This window comes from Arachis hypogaea, chromosome 12 (assembly GCF_003086295.3).
Source record: "Arachis hypogaea cultivar Tifrunner chromosome 12, arahy.Tifrunner.gnm2.J5K5, whole genome shotgun sequence".
NCBI classification, from domain to species: Eukaryota; Viridiplantae; Streptophyta; class Magnoliopsida; order Fabales; family Fabaceae; genus Arachis; species Arachis hypogaea.
In genome coordinates this window covers 64,792,576-64,808,856 of record NC_092047.1, presented here as the reverse complement: position 1 = coordinate 64,808,856, position 16,281 = coordinate 64,792,576, and the positions used below count along the sequence as shown (strand labels likewise).

At 40.8% G+C, this 16,281-nt stretch overlaps 1 non-coding gene across 1 annotated transcript; it reads right to left on the bottom strand.

Annotated features, from left to right (window-relative positions):
• Positions 1 to 533: 533 nt before the first annotated feature.
• Positions 534 to 640, bottom strand: LOC112731059 (small nucleolar RNA R71). Its single transcript, XR_003166853.1, has one exon. It is a non-coding gene; the product is annotated as a small nucleolar RNA R71 (small nucleolar RNA).
• Positions 641 to 16,281: the final 15,641 nt, after the last annotated feature.

Sequence of the window (16,281 nt, the reverse complement as noted above, 5' to 3'; positions counted from 1 at the left end):
GACCTTCCTTAGATTAAGGAGGGAAGCAAGAGGAAAGAGAGTAGTTGGTGCTGAGGAAGAGGAAGAGTACTTTGAACTAGACATGGAGGAGAATATGGAGAACCACATGAAGAAGAGACTCACAACCATGGCAAAGAAGGTCCAGCGCATCAGGCTGGACAAGAGAGAAGAGTTCTGGGTTCTTACATCAACCCAAACCTAGGAAACTGTGGAAGTAGCATCCAAAGGCCAACCATACATGCAAACAACTTTAAACTAAAGCCACAGCTCATCACCTTTGTTCAAAACAATTGTTCATTCGGAGGAAGTGTCCAAGAAGACCCTAATCAATATCTAACCACCTTCCTGAGGATATGCGATACTGTGAAGTCTAATGGTGTTCATCCTGACACCTATAGACTACTTCTGTTTCCCTTCTCACTCAAGGACAAAGCATTTAAATGGCTGGAATCCTTTCCAAAGGAGAGTTTAGCAACCTGGGAAGATGTGGTGAACAAGTTCTTGGCAAGATTCTATCCTCCTTAACGGATCAAAGGTTGAGAGCTGAGGTACAAACATTCAGGCAGTAGGATGGTGAGACTCTATATGAAGCATGTGAGAGGTTTAAAGACTTGATAAGAAGATGCCCGCCAGATATGTTCAATGAATGGGTGCAGTTGCACATTTTCAATGAAGGCCTTTCGTATGAATCAAAGAAGGCAGTAGACCACTCATCCAGGGGATCTCTGAACAAGAAGAAAACCATTGAAGAAGCCATAGATATCATTGAGACTGTAGCAGAGAATGACTACTTCTATGCTTCTGAAAGAGGCAATACTAGAGGAGTGATGGAGCTGAACAATGTGGATGCACTGCTAGCTCAAAACAAGATTATTACCAAGCAATTAGCTGACCTCACCAAGAAGATGGAGAGGAATCAAGTAGCAGCAATCACCACTTCAGCAACAACCCAAGAAGGAGTGAATGAAGAAGCAAAGGGTGATCAGGAACAAGCCAACTACATTGGGAATTCACCTAGGCAGAACCATGACCCATACTCCAAAACGTATAATCCTGGTTGGAGGAACCACCCAAACTTTGGGTGGAGAAATCAACAAGACCAAGGCCAAGATCAAAGATGCCACAACCCCAACAACAATGCAACTCACCAACACTCCACACAGAGATCATACCAACACCCACCCAACAACACTTCTCAACATCCATACCAAAGTCAAAATGGCCCTTCTCATCCTTCCAATCTCAACTATCCATCATCGAAAGAAAGACTATCAAGGATTGAGATTCTACTTGAAGGCATATGCAAGGAGATTCAAGATAACAAGGTGTTCAAAGAGGAGGTGCGAGCCAATATCAAGAATCAGGGAGACACCATCAAGAGGCTGGAAATTCAAGTGGGATACCTATCTGAGAAGATTCCCAAATCTACTGATAGCTTCCCAAGTGACACAGAGAAAAATCCGAGAAGTGAAGCAAAGAAAGTCATATGGGAAGATTGTAAGATGGTTACTATAAATGATAAGGAGACTGAGGAAGAGCCGAACAAACCATCAGAACAACCTGAAGATACATCAGCAGAAAAGCAGGAAGAGAATCATCAAGAAACCACAATTACACAGAAGTACTTGCTGAGACTCTATGCACTATTTCCCCAATTACTCAACAGTGGTGTAGAGAAGAGAATATACTCAAGGTTTCTTAACATATTTTCATCTCTCCATATAAACATACCATTCATCAAGGTCCTCCAACAAATGCCCTCATACATTAAGTACATGAAGGAGCTGCTGACCAGAAAAAGCTCACTCAAGGAAGGACAAACCATAGTGATGAATAAGGAGTGTAGTGCTCTCATTCAACCAGAGCTGCCTACAAAAAGGAAGGACCCAGGGAGTTTTCACATCCTCTGTTCTATAGGAGAAACAATGTTTGATAAAGGACTCTGTGATCTGGGAGCCAGCATCAACTTAATGCCTTTATCCCTTATGAAGAGGCTGCAAATCAATGAGCTGATGCCCACAGATGTAGTCATCAGGCTGGCGGACAAAACTCAAAAATAAGCAATAGGAGTGGTTGAAAACGTGCTGGTGAAGGTTGGGAACTACTTCCTTTCCACAGACTTTGTCATACTGGAAATGGAAGAAAGTCATCTTCACCCAATCATATTGGGAAGACCATTCTTAGCTACAGCCAGAGCGCTCATAGATGTGGAGCGAGGAGAGCTAATACTAAGTGTACATGATGAACAACTCACCTTCAATGTCTTCAAATCCTCACAAGAAGCAAGTCAGGAAGGCAAGGAACTAAGGACAGAGCATGACAGAGCAATGGTTGGAGAAACAAGCATTGAGGCACAAGCTGTACTCTCAAGAATTTCTTTGGGTGATGAACAAAATAATCAGCAGCCGTCACAGCTAAAGGAAACTCAAGTGGAGCCAAAACCACCAGAATCATATAGGACCAGCAACAAAATCCCCCTAGGAAAAGAGACCACAAAGAGCAGGATAACAACAAGAGAAACAAAGAAGAAGATACCAAGGAGATGGAGGAACAAAAGGATCCCTACAGAAGATTTCTCTCCAGGGGATAAAGTGATATCAGCTTACTTCCTAGAGATCCCACCTCATCTCCCCACCATCCCATCTCAGTTACCTAAGGTTTTCACCATCAATAAAGTTCTCTCCCTAGAACATGTAAAGATCATTGATGAAGCCAATGGAGACAGGTTTACTGCAAGGGGGGAAGATTTGAAGCATTACCAACCACCCTGACAAAGGAAGAACGTCAAGCTAATGACGCTAAAGAAGCGCTTCATGGGAGGCAACCCATGTTTTACATGCTTTTAAAGTAGTTAATAAAGCAAGGTTCATGGATCGCAAATCAACTTTGACATATCCTTGAATAAATCCTTTTATACAACATATAGTGAAGAAGAAGTTTGGTGTTCAAGGTACACTAAGAGGACATGAATGTAGCTCATAGCATGTCACTCTTAGCACCTTGAACAAATCATCTTACACCATATTGCCACAAACTAAGTTTGGTGTCACCAAGGTTGCATACATGGAAATTTAATTAGTCAGTTGGTTTGCATTTGTGAATAGCACTTAGTAGTTGACAACAACAATTTTAAAAAGTAGTTACTCTTTCTTGTCTTTTAAATTTTGCCGCCACTTTCCACAAGTTTTCTTTTAATCACATTTCTTTTATTTTAAAGGAGAATTGATGGGGCAATTGAAGGGTTCGGCCACCACAAAAAGAGAAGATTATACACGTGTGTCCAGGGGGATTGCATTGGAAATTGTTGCCATGCAACATTGGAAGGAGAACAAGCTTGGAAACTGAACCAACCTCATCATAAAGTTGATGATCCTTGTGCTCATCCCATGCAAAACCCCATCCGTCCATCACACAACCACCCCATCAATCCACACCTTTTATTTACTCATCATTTTCCTATATAAGTGATTCCTAGTCCGTACTTCCCTTCACATTCCAGCAACCACTTCTTCAAACTTCTCACTCTCGAAGTACAATTCTCCAAGCTACACCCTATCCAAACCCAACCAAATTCCACCACTCATCACTAACCTCAACACCTTCACTTTTCAAAAATCATTCATGGCATCATCAAGCTCCAAGAGGCAAAAGAGAAAGGAACCGGTTGAGAGCAGCCCTTTTGATGAAGGGAAATTCAAAACTGCATTCCATGAACGTGAATTTGAATGGATAAAGCTCAAAAAGATATTGCTTGAGTTAACATTCCAGTTCAACGAAGATGAATGCCCACAGATTCGAGAGAAGATCGAACAAAGGGGTTGGCAAAGGCTCACGAACCCAGAAGCAAAGATAAATAGAAACCTCATCAAAGAATTCTATGCAAATGTGGTTAGAGAAGACAAAACCAAGGCCCCCACCTTCAAAAGTTACGTGAGAGGAACAGAGGTGGATTTCAACCCCAATGCCATAACAAGGGTTCTTCAGCTGAAATCACCACATTTTGATGAGCCCAGTTACCACATGAGAATAAATAACGGCCCCGACAATGATGAACTTGAAGAAATTATGAATGATATGTGTGTTATAGGATCTAACTGGGAAAGGTATTCAGATAGAAGACCTCGGTTCATCAGGAGTGGAGACCTCATCCCGGAAGCCAAGGGATGGTTTAAACTTGTGAGAAGATCTATCCTCCCAGCTGCAAACAATTCTGAGGTCAACGTTACTTGAGCTACTATGGTACACTTCTTAGTAAAGGATGGAGGCATCAATGTGAACGAAATTATAGCTGAGGGGATTCAAGAATCAGCCGAGAAGAATGATCCAGGTCCTAGACTTTGGTTCCCCAGCACCATCCTTAGGCTGTGTACGAAAGCCAAGATAGTCTTCAAGGACAGCAATCCAACTTGGGTAAACCCTGGAAGGATGGTTACACTCCAGCGTATAACGTATGTGACACCCGCCCAACAACAAAGAAGGCATCAAATAGGGAGAAGAACAACACAAGAAGAACCTCACCAAGAAGAACCTCAACAGGAAGAATATCAGCAAGAAGAGTACTATGATCCAACTAACATCAACTTGAATCACATTCACGAAGCCATTGAGGAGCTAGCGAGGAGTTATATGGAGGGACAAGAACAACAACTGCACATTCAAGCCCAAAGGATGGATCGTCAAGAAGAACTGCTTTCTAATTGGATGAATCAATAAGGGGAGTGGCAGAAACAGCAAATGGAACACTACTCCCAGCTCACTCAAGCCATCAATCAAGTGACTGAAAGGCAAGAGCATCAAGACAAACGCCTTCAAGAACTCAATCAACAACAGCTAGCTCAGACAAAAGCATTCAATGAGTTCAGCGTATTGAATGAAGGACGGCAACTACATAGGGAGGAGTTCAACATAAACACTCAAGCCAAGTTGAACTATATGTCTAGTCATATGCATAATCTACACTCTGCAATCCCTAGGTATGATGAGGTCCAAAAAGATCTCACAGAACAAGAGGAAACGAAGGTGAAACAGCAGAAGGAAACATTGAAAAAGAAGATGGAAGATGCTGGCTTCTGGAAGAAGTTGATTGGAAAAAGCAAGGGAAGTGGGAGTGCAAGCACTCAAGAAAAACACAAGGAGGACAAACAGGAAGGGGAGCATGAGCACCCCCAAGAGTAAAAGGTGGTGGAGTTCCCTCATTGTTCCATCTTTCATTTTCAAGTCTTTTAAATAAGGAAAATCATGTATGAAATAGAACATGCTTCCATAGTAGCTTAGGAATTTTCAATTCTGTCTTTAAGTCTGCTTTTGCCTAGGTCTATGCTTGCTAGTCAAATTGCCTGTTTTCATTCTCATCTTGCTTATTGTATGCTTGTCCTTTTAAGTCCAATAAAAAGAGATGTTATGAAAGACCAGAGTGATGTTCAAGTTGTGGAGTAGGTCCTTAAATTTGTGGTGTAGTAATCACTTAGCTAAGTTGGTTCACCAACAAGGTGGGAAGGCAACTATCTGTCTTGAATCATATGCTTGAAACACACCCCATGAGACTAGCTAAATAATAAAATCCTAATAAAAAAAAGGAAAAAACAATAAGGGTTGAAAAAGAAAGAAAAGTTAATAAAGAATAAGGCTAGGAACCAAGGGCTTGAAACTTGAGGGATGTGTCTGTGGTGCTCTTGTACCAAGGATCTGCTTGGATGAATAAGTTCTTAGGAGTGCTTCATCACTTGGTAACTTGGTTTAACTAACCCGGGATTGTCAACTGAAAATCCACTATCAAGAGCAACCTTGTTACAGAACATCTAGTAACCCAAAGAGGTGCTGGACACCAAGACCTCAAGGAAATAAAATAACAAACCATGTGCCTGTGGTGTGCATGTATGGGGGAGAGAGACTTGAGGGAGTAAGTTCTTAGGGGTGTTTCAACACCTAGCACCTTGAACCAACTGGTTCGGGAGTGTTAGCTGAAAGCTTATCTTAAAGAGTTGTCCCCTCACAGAACACTTAGCCTAAGGAAGAAATAAACCTTGGAAAGACAAAGGGATCAATAAATAAAAGTCTCAAAGGGTGCAATCAAGTGAGTATTCCAAGGCATGATAAAGGTCTGAAAGCCAGTAAAGGAATGAACCTAAGTTGCTATGCATGAAACCCCATAAAACCAAGAACATGACTTCCACAATAATTATTCATTCCTCTTGTTATTTCATTCATCATTCTCTTGTTCCAGTACTTGCTTAGGGACAAGCAAGCTTTAAGTTTGGTGTTGTGATGTCAGGGCATTTTGGCCAGTTTCACTGACCTTTTCTTTATGGTTTTAAGGTAGTTTCATGCATTTTCTTAGGAAATAAGCAAGTTTTGGGTAAATAATCACTTACATCTTGATTCAAGCAAACATTGTGAATTTTACATGATTTCATGAGAATTATGCATGAATTAAAGGACAAATTGAATGATGCATGTCTCATAACTTGGATCAGAGCTTTGATGCACTTTATTTCTTGATTTCACGATAAAGGAAGCAAGGAAGAACCACGTTAGCAGCCACGTTAGTCTAGCTAACGTGACCACTAAAGTGGAATGAAGGCTAGCTTGCAATGTTAATGAGAAAAGTGATTGCCAATAACGCCTTCGTGAGCCATCATAGCCCACGTTAATTGCCACGTTAACTATGTTAACGTGGAAGCTAACGTGGAAGAGAAGTAGAACTCCAACGTTAGTGGTAAAAGTAAGTGCCACTAACGTTCCAAAAGGGGCAATTGGCCACGTTAAGAGCCACGTTAACTTAGTTAACGTGAGCTCTAACATGGAAGAAGAAGATGATGCCAACGTTAGTGACACTCACCTTTGTCACTAATGTTAGACTAAGCCCATATTGGCTACGATAAAAGCCACGTTAACCTAGTTAACGTGGACTCTAACGTGGAGGGAGCAAGAATCACCAACGTTAGTGACACTCACCTTTGTCACTAACGTTAGATTGAGCCACTATGAGCCACGTTCATTGCCACGTTAATTACATTAACGTGGAAGCTAACATGGAGAAGAGGGATGATGAGCCAACGTTAGTGACACTCACCTTTGTCACTAACGTTGGAGATGGCTATCAATACCACGTTAGAAGTCACGTTAACCTAGTTAACATGAACTCTAACGTGGGAAGTAAGGGCGTTCTGAAGCGTTAGTGACAAAGGTAAGTGTCACTAATGCTCTCGAAGATTTGGCAAACCTACGTTAAAAGCAACGTTAACTATTCTAACATGAACTCTAACGTAGGGAGAAAGGGGTACTCTTAACGTTATTGAAAAAGGTAAACCCCAATAACGTTTGCGAAGGGCCAAGGGTCAATGTTAGTGGTCACGTTAGTGCCACTAACGTTGAAGTTAACGTGGACCACTTTGGGTTAGAAACGTTAGTAAAAAAGGTGATTGTCACTAACGTTCTTAACCCTACATTTTCACTTAACGTTAACACCACTAATGCCCTAAGTTAAAGTCCCTGCCTACTTCACACTTTCTCTGCAAGTAAAGTTGAGCCCACTGAAGAAGATAACTGCTTCAACTCAAGATCCAAAGGCCCATATCCAAGACTTGAAGAATCAACTAGAAGATCAGAAGAGTAGTATATATAGGAGTAGCTTTGAACTAGAAAAGAGCTTTTGGCATTATTAGAATTACTCTCTGTATTTTACTTTCTCTGCACTTCTAGTTTAACTTTCAGAATGTACTCTCCATCTTTTCTTTCCATTCCCAGAGCTATGAACAACTAAACCCCTTTCATTGGGTTAGGGAGCTCTGTTGTAATTTGATGGATTAATAATAGTTTTCATAATCCTTCTTCTTTTTTTTCTCTTGATTTTACTAGAAAGCTTTCAATCTTCATCCAATTGAGTAGTTATCTTGGAAAAGAAGCTATTCATACTTGGATCTCTTCTGAACCTTGGAAAAGGAATGAAGAGATCATGCTAGAAATGTTTTCTCATGTTGGACCAAATTGGGGTTTGGGCGGATATGGTGACATATAATTCTCCCAATACTTTGATTTGGAAATACATGTGGTATAATTAGTGACCACACTTCATCTCTTCTCATGAGCAATTAGACCAAGGAATTGGCTATTGATATGATTTGAGAGATTGAATTACCAAGGAATTGGAATTCAATCACTTAAGATTGCCAAGGAGATCAATGAATGCATTGATTGAGGAAGAGATGAAAACAAACTTGATCCGGAGAATGCAACATCTCCTAAGCCCAATGAATTCCCCATTTCTGATCTTACCCATTCTCTTTACTTATTGCCATTTACTTTCATGCTAAACTTCCCTTTCCCATTTCAGATTCTGCAATTTACTTCTCGTCATTTATTTTCTGCTATTTACTTTCCCTCCATTTAATTTCCTGTAATTCTCAACTCACTTTTTGATTAGCTCAACTAGAACATTCTTCCAATTAAAGTTGCTTGACCAATCAATCCCTGTGGGATTCGACCTCACTCTATTGTGAGTTTTTACTTGACGACAATTCGGTATACTTGCTGAAGGAAATTTGTTGAGAGACAAGTTTCTGTGCATCATGCACTGGGTCGTCCAAGTAATAAACCTTACGTGAGTAAGGGTCGATCCCACGGAGATTGTCGGCTTGAAGCAAGCTATGGTCATCTTGTAAATCTCAGTCAGGTGGATTCAAATGGTTATGGAGAATTAATAATTAAAATATGAATAAAACATAAAATAAGATAGAGATACTCATGTAATTCATTGGTGAGAATTTCAGATAAGCGTATGGAGATGCTTTGTTCCTTCTGAACCTCTGCTTTCCTATTGCCTTCTTCCAATCAATCATACTCCTTTCCATGGCAAGCTTTATGTTGGGTTTCACCGTTGTTAATGGCTACCTCCCATCCTCTCAGTGAAAATGTTCCAAATGCACTGTCACCGCACAGCTAATCAGCTGTTGGTTCTCGATCATGTTGGAATAGGATCCATTGATCCTTTTGCGTCTGTCACTACGCCCAACACTCGCGAGTTTGAAGCTCGTCACAGTCATCCCTTCCCTGATCCTACTCGGAATACCTAGACAAGGTTTAGACTTTCTGGATCTCAGGAATGGCCGCCAATTGATTCTAGCCTATACCATGAAGGTTCTAATCTTATATTAGAAACCCAAGAGATACACATTCAAGCTTGTTTGCATGTAGAACGAAAGTGGTTGTCAGGCACGCATTCATAGGTGAGAATGGTGATGAGTGTCATGGATCATCACATTCTTCATGTTGAAGAACGAATGGATATCTTAGAACAGAAATAGGCTTGAGTTGAATAGAAAAACAATAGTACTTTGTATTAATTCATGAGGAACAGCAGAGCTCCACACCTTAATCTATGGTGTGTAGAAATTCCACCGTTGAAAATACAAAAGTGATAATGGTGATCATTGGCTTCGGCCCCAGAGAGGGAACCAGAAGAACCAAGATCAAAAGTATGATCAAGTGTGTAAAATACAATAGCAAGAGGTCCTATTTGTAGAAAACTAGTAACCTAGGGTTTGTAGAAATGAGTAAATGATGCAGAATCCACTTCAGGGCCCACATGGTGTGTGCTTGGGCTGAGCGTTGAAGCTTTCATGTGTAGAGGCTTTTCTTGGAGTTAAACGCCAGCTTTTGTGCCAGTTTGGGCGTTTAACTCCAGCTTTTATGCCAGTTCTGGCGTTTTGACGCCAGAATTTCTATGCTGACTTTGAACGCCAGTTTGGGTCATCAAATCTCGGGCAAAGTATAGACCTATTATATATTGCTGGAAAGCCCAGGATGTCTACCTTCCAACACAATTGAGATCGCGCCAATTGGGCTTCTGTAGCTCCAGAAAATCCACTTCGAGTGCAGGGAGGTCAGAATCCAACAGCATCTGTAGTCCTTTTTCAGCCTCTAAATCAGATTTTTGCTCAGGTCCCTCAATTTCAGCCAGAAAATACCTGAAATCACAGAAAAACACACAAACTCATAGTAAAGTTCAGAAATGTGATTTTTATTTAAAAACTAATAAAAACATAATAAAAACTAACTAAAATATACTAAAAACGTACTAAAAACAATGCCAAAAAGCATATAAATTATCCGCTCATCACAACACCAAACTTAAATTGTTGCTTGTCCCCAAGCAACTAAAAATCAAATAGGATAAAAAAAAGAGAATATACTATAAATTCCAAAATTTCAATGAAACTTAGCTCCAATTAGATGAGCGGGACTAGTAGCTTTTTTGCCTCTGAACAGTTTTGGCATCTCACTTTATCCCTTGAAGTTCAGAATGATCGGCATCTATAGGAACTCAGAATTCAGATAGTGTTATTGATTCTCCTAGTTCAGTATGTTGATTCTTGAACACATCTACTTTACGAGTCTTGGCCGTGACCCTAAGCATTTTGTTTTCCAGTATTACCCCCGGATACATAAATGCCACAGACACATAACTGGGTGAACCTTTTCAGATTGTGACTCAGCTTTGCTAGAGTCCCCAATTAGAGGTGTCCAGAGCTCTTAAACACACTCTTTTTGCTTTGGACCACGACTTTAACCGCTCAGTCTCAAGTTTTTACTTGACACCTTCACGCCACAAGCACATGGTTAGGGATAGCTTGGTTTAGCCACTTAGGCCAGGATTTTATTCCTTTAGGCCCTCCTATCCACTGATGCTCAAAGCCTTAGATCCTTTTTATTTTACCCTTGCCTTTTGATTTAAAGGGCTATTGGCTTTTTCTGCTTGCCATTTTTTTCTCTGCAAGCTTTTCACTGCTTTTTCTTGCTTCAAGAATCAATTTTATGATTTTTCAGATTATCAATAACATTTCTCCTTTTTCATTATTCTTTCAAGAGCCAACAATTTTAACATTCATAAACAACAAATTCAAAAATATGCACTGTTCAAGCATTCATTCAGAAAACAAAAAGTATTGTCACCACATCAAAATAATTAAACTAGTTTCAAGGATGAATTCGAAATCATGTACATCTTGTTCTTTTGTGATTAAAACATTTTTCTTTTAAGAAAGATGATGGATTCATAGGACATTCATAGCTTTAAGACATAGACACTAAGACATTAGTGATCATGTAATAAAGACACAAACATAGATAAACATAAAACATAAAAATTTGAAAAACAGAAAATAAAGAACAAGGAAATTAAAGAATGTGTCCACCTTAGTGATGGCGGCTAGTTCTTCCTCTTGAAGATCTTATGGAGTGCTTGAGCTCCTCAATGTCTCTTCCTTGCCTTTGTTGCTCCTCTCTCATGATTCTTTGATCTTCTCTAATTTCATGAAGGAGGATAGAATGCTCTTGGTGTTCCACCCTTAGTTGTCCCATATTGGAACTTAATTCTCCTAGGGAGGTATTAATTTGCTCCCAATAATTTTGTGGAGGAAAATGCATCCCTTGAGGCATCTCAGGGATTTCATGATGAGGAATTTCCTCATGCTCTTGTCCATGAATGGGATCTCTTGTTTGCTCCATCCTTTTCTTAGTGATGGGCTTGTCCTCATCAATGAGGATGTCTTCCTCTATGTCAATTCCAACTGAATTGCAAAGGTGACAAATGAGATGAGGGAAGGCTAACCTTGACAAAGTAGAGGACTTGTCCGCCACCTTGTAGATTTCTAGGGATATAACCTCATGAACTTCTACTTTCTCTCCAATCAGGATGCTATGGATCATGATAGCCCGGTCTATAGTAACTTCAGACCGGTTGCTAGTGGGAATGATTAAGCGTTGGATGAACTCCAACCATCCCCTAGCCACAGGCTTGATGTCATGCCTTCTTAGTTGAACCGGCTTCCCTCTTGAATCTTTCTTCCATTGAGCGCCCTCTTCACAAATGTCTATGAGGACTTGGTCCAACCTTTGATCAAAGTTAACCCTTCTTGTGTAGAGGTGTGCATCTCCTTGCATCATGGGCAAGTTGAATGCCAACCTTACATTTTCCGGACTGAAATCTAAGTATTTCCCCTGAACCATTGTAAGCCAATTCTTTGGGTCCGGGTTCACACTTTGATCATGGATCTTGGTGATCCATGTATTGGCCTAGAACTCTTGAACCATTAAGATTTTGACTTGTTGAATGGGGTTGGTGAGAACTTCCCAACCTCTTCTTCGAATCTCATGTCGGATATCTGGGTATTCACCCTTTTTAAGTTTGAAAGGGAACTCGGGGATCACCTTCTTCTTGGTTACAACTTCATAGAAGTGGTCTTGATGCACCCTTGAGATAAATCTCTCCATCTCCCGTGACTCAGAGGTGGAAGCTTTTACCTTCATTTTCCTCTTTCTAGAGGTTTTTCCGGCCTTAGGTGCCATAAATAGTTATGGAAAAACAAAAAGCAACGCTTTTACCACACCAAACATAGAAGTTTTGTTCGTCCTCGAGCAAAAGAAGAAGGAAGAGAGTAGAGGAAGAAGAAATAGTGTTTAAGATGTATGAAAATGAAGGGGTGAAGATGGGTTTATATAGGAGTGGGGAGAGGGTAAGGTTCGGCCATGTATGGGTGGGTTTGGGAGGAAAAGTGGTTTGAATTTAAATGGTGAGGTAGGTGGGGTTTATGATGGATAGATGTGGATTGGTGAAGGCTTTATGGAGAAGAGGGAAGGATTTGATAGGTGAGGGGTTTTTGGGGAAGAGGTATTGAGGTGATTGGTGAAGGGTGAAGGGTATTTGGGGAAGAGTATTATGAAAAGGTGTGAAGAAGAGAGAGAGTGAGTTGAGGTTGGTGGGGATCCTGTGGTGTCCACGAGATCCTGAGGTGTTAAGGATTTCTCATCCCTACACTAATTAGGCTTGCGAAACGCCCTTTGCTGCCAATCCTGGCGTTAAACGCCAGGTTGCTGCCCATTTCTTACGTTTAACGCCAGCTTCTTACCCTTTTCTGGCATTAAACCCCAGTCTGGTGGCTATTTCTGGCGTTAAACGCCCAGAATGGTGCCAGACTGGGCGTTTAACGCCCATTTTGCTGCCCTTACTGGCGTTTAAACGCCAGTAGGCTTCTCCTCCAGGGTGTGCTATTTTTCATTCTATTTTTCAGTTTGTTTTTGCTTTTTCAATTGTTTTTGTGACTTCACATGATCATCAACCTATAGAAAACATAAAATAACAATGGAAAATAGAAATTTAACATAGATAAGTAAAATTGGGTTGCCTCCCAACAAGCGCTTCTTTAATGTCAGTAGCTTGACAGTGGGCTCTCATGGAGCCTCACAGATACTCAGAGCATGATGATGGCCTCTTAACACCAAACTTAGAGTTTGAATGTGGGGGTTTTATTTGACTCTGTATTGAGAGAAGCTTTTTATGCTTCTTCTCCATGGTTACAGAGGGAGATCCTTGAGCTTTAAACACAAGGGAGTCCTCATTCACTTGAAGGACCAATTCTCCTCTATCAACATCAATCACAGCTTTTGCTGTGGCTAGGAAGGGCCTGCCAAGGATGATGGATTCATCCATACACTTCCCAGTATCTAGGATTATGAAATCAGCAGGGATGTAGTGCTCTTCAACCTTTACCAAGACATCCTCTACAAGTCCATAAGCCTATTTCCTTAAATTGTTTGCCATCTCTAGTGAGATTCTTGCAGCTTGTACCTCAAGGATCCCTAGCTTCTCCATTACAGAGAGAGGCATGAGTTTTATGCTTGACCCTAGGTAACACAGAGCCTTCTCAAAGGTCATGGTGCCTATGGTACAAGGTATTGAGAACTTTCCAGGATCTTGTCTCTTCAGAGGTAATTTCTTCCTAGTCAAGTCATCCAGTTCTTTCGTGAGCAAGGGGGGTTCATCCTCCCAAGCCCTGTTACCAAATAGCTTGGCATTTAGCTTCATGATTGCTCCAAGGTACTTAGCAACGTGTTCTTCAGTAACATCTTCATCCTCTTCAGAGGAAGAATACTCATCAGAGCTCATGAATGGCAAAAGTAAATTCAATGGAATTTCTATGGACTCAGTGTGAGCCTCAGATTCCCATGGTTCCTCATTAGGGAACTCCTTGGAGGCCAGTGGACATCCATTGAGGTCTTCCTCAGTGGAGATCACTGCCTCTTCCTCCTCTCCAGGTTCGGCCGTGTGGGTTATATTGATGGCCTTGCACTCTCCTTTTGGATTCTCTTCTGTATTGCTTGGAAGAGTACTAGGAGGGAGTTCAGTAACTTTCTTACTCAGCTGACCCACTTGTGCCTCCAAATTTCTAATGGAGGACCTTGTTTTAGTCATGAAACTTTGAGTGGTTTTAATTAAATCAGAGACTACAGTTGCTAATTTAGAGTGGTTCTACTTGGAATTCTCTGTTTGTTGCTGAGAAGATGATGGAAAAGGTTTGCCATTGCTAAACCTATTTCTTCCATCATTATTGTTGTTGAAGCCTTGTTGAGGCCTCTGTTGATCCTTCCATGAGAGGTTTGGATGATTTCTCCATGAAGGATTATAGGTGTTTCCATAGGATTCTCCCATGTAATTCACCTCTTCCATTGCTGGGTTCTCAGGATCATAAGCTTCTTCTTCAGATGAAGCTTCTTTGGTACTGACTGTTGCTGCTTGCATTCCAGACAGACTCTGAGAAATCATATTGACTTGCTGAGTCAATATTTTGTTCTGAGCCAATATGACATTCAGAGTATCAATCTCAAGAACTCTTTTCTTCTGACTTGTCCCATTATTCACAGGATTCCTTTCAGAGGTGTACATGAATTGGTTATTTTCAACCATTTCAATGAGTTCCTGAGCTTCTGCAGGCGTCTTCTTCAAATGAAGAGATCCTTGATGAGCGGATATTTTATACGCTTTTTGGGGTTAATTTCATGTAGTTTTTAGTATGTTTTTGTTAGTTTTTAGTATATTTTCATTAGTTTCTAGGCAAAATTCATATTTCTGGACTTTACTATGAGTTTGTGTGTTTTTCTGTAATTTCAGGTATTCTCTGGCTGAAATTGAGGGAGCTGAGCAAAGATCTGATTCAGGCTGAAAAAGGACTGCTAATGCTGTTGGATTCTGACCTCTCTGCACTCGGAATGGATTTTCTGGAGCTACAGGAGTCCAATTGGCGCGCTCCCAATTGAGTTGGAAAGTAGACATCCAGGGCTTTTCAGAAATATATAATAGTCCATATTTGCTCAAGGATAGATGACGTAAACTGGTGTTCAACGCCAGTTCCATGCTGCAGTCTGGCGTTCAGTGCCAGAAACAAGTTACAAGTTGGAGTTCAACGCCAGAAACAGGTTACAACTAGGCGTGCAAATCCAGAAACAGCCCAAGCACGTGAGAAGCTTAAGTCTCAGCCCCAGAAGTGGATTTCTGCACTATCTATCTTAGTTTACTCATTTTCTGTAAACCTAGGTTACTAGTTTTGTATTTAAACAACTTTTAGATTTTTATTTTATACCTCATGACATTTTTAGATCTGAACTTTATACCTTTTGACAGCATGAGTTTCTAAACTCCATTGTTGGGGGTGAGGAGCTCTGCAGCGTCTCGATGAATTAATGCAATTATTTCTGTTTTCCATTCAAAAACGCTTGTTTCTATCTAAGATGTTCATTTGCGCTTCACTATGAAGAAGGTGATGATCCGTGACACTCATCACCTCCTCAATCCACGAACGTGTGTCTGACAACCACCTCCGTTCTACATCAGATTGAATGAGTATCTCTTAGATTTCTTAATCTGAATCTTCATGGTATAAGCTAGGATTGATGGCGGCATTCATGAGAATCCAGAAAGTCTAAACCTTGTTTGTGGTATTCCGAGTAGGATTCAAGGATTGAATGGCTGTGACGAGCTTCAAACTCGCGATTGTTGAGCGTAGTGACAGACGCAAAAGGATCAATGGATCTTATTCCGACATGATCGAGAACCAACAGATGATTAGCCGTGCTGTGACACAGCATTTGGACCATTTTCACTGAGAGGATGGGAAGTAGCCATTGACAACGGTGACACCCTACATACAGCTTGCCATGCAAGGAGCCTTGCATGTGTGAAGAGGAGTACAAGAGAAAAGATGAAATTCAAATGACAAAGCATCTCCGAAACTCCAACATATTCTCCATTATTGCACAATAAGTATTTATTTTATGCCTTTTTACTTTTCACAATTGAACTTACAAAACACTGTTGTCGGTATCCTGACTAAGAATAATAAGATAACCATAGCTTGCTTCAAGCCAACAATCTCCGTGGGATTCGACCCTTACTCACGTAAGGTATTACTTGGACGACCCAGTGCACTTGCTGGTTAGTTGTGCGAATTT